The sequence below is a fragment of the Dendrobates tinctorius genome, unplaced genomic scaffold (assembly GCF_039654945.1).
Source record: "Dendrobates tinctorius isolate UK_male_01 unplaced genomic scaffold, ASM3965494v1 ptg000028l, whole genome shotgun sequence".
NCBI classification, from domain to species: Eukaryota; Metazoa; Chordata; class Amphibia; order Anura; family Dendrobatidae; genus Dendrobates; species Dendrobates tinctorius.
The window spans coordinates 60,585,001-60,585,579 of NW_027361696.1; the positions used below are offsets into that span (position 1 = coordinate 60,585,001).

Sequence of the window (579 nt, forward strand, 5' to 3'; positions counted from 1 at the left end):
GCTGGCGTCTGGAAAGCGTATGTGGACTGAGCCGTGCAAAATTAGAACAGGAAGCTGTAAAATAAATGGCCTATCATCCAGTGAAATACAAGAGGGAGGCAAGGAATAGGTTGAAGGAAGATAAATATACCTGTACAGCGTAGGGCTTCAGAAAAGGGACCTCCAGGGTCACTAAAATAAGGAGTGAAGACAGCGCTGATAGCAGTGGGTATACAACCTCTAGAATTGAATTGCGCTGTAAAAAATGAGAAAGAAAGAAAGGTGTGAAGAGGAAGTCTGGCATGCACCTCATCTCCTGCTCTATTTACCTGGTGAAGCCCTGGTCTGTGGTCTGGCTGCCCTGTGTGGAAGACGCTGTGAGGAGTGAGCACTTCCGGGTTTAAAGCACAAGGGCGCACCATACTATTACGAGTTATTATCTGTTGTAGTTCCTTCTATGGTCAACAATACTCACTTTTAGGCTCCCTCTTCCTTAACGACCAGCAAAGCACTTTTGGAGTTACCATCGCCTGACTCAGCAAAGCACCCTTGGATAGTACCTCTACTAGCCATCTCTCTCTCCTTTGAATTTTTGATGAA

At 45.8% G+C, this 579-nt stretch overlaps 1 long non-coding RNA gene across 1 annotated transcript in view; it reads right to left on the bottom strand.

The window, feature by feature from the left end:
• Positions 1 to 356, bottom strand: part of LOC141084935 (uncharacterized) — a 1,024-nt gene extending 668 nt beyond the window's left edge. Inside the window, exons 1-2 of the long non-coding RNA XR_012231173.1 lie at positions 131 to 356; positions 1 to 54 (exon numbers count right to left, since the gene is read on the bottom strand). The exon at positions 1 to 54 is cut by the window's left edge and continues 27 nt beyond it. This is a non-coding gene — a long non-coding RNA (uncharacterized lncRNA). The remainder of the gene's footprint in view (positions 55 to 130) is intronic.
• Between the last annotated feature and the right edge of the window lie 223 nt (positions 357 to 579).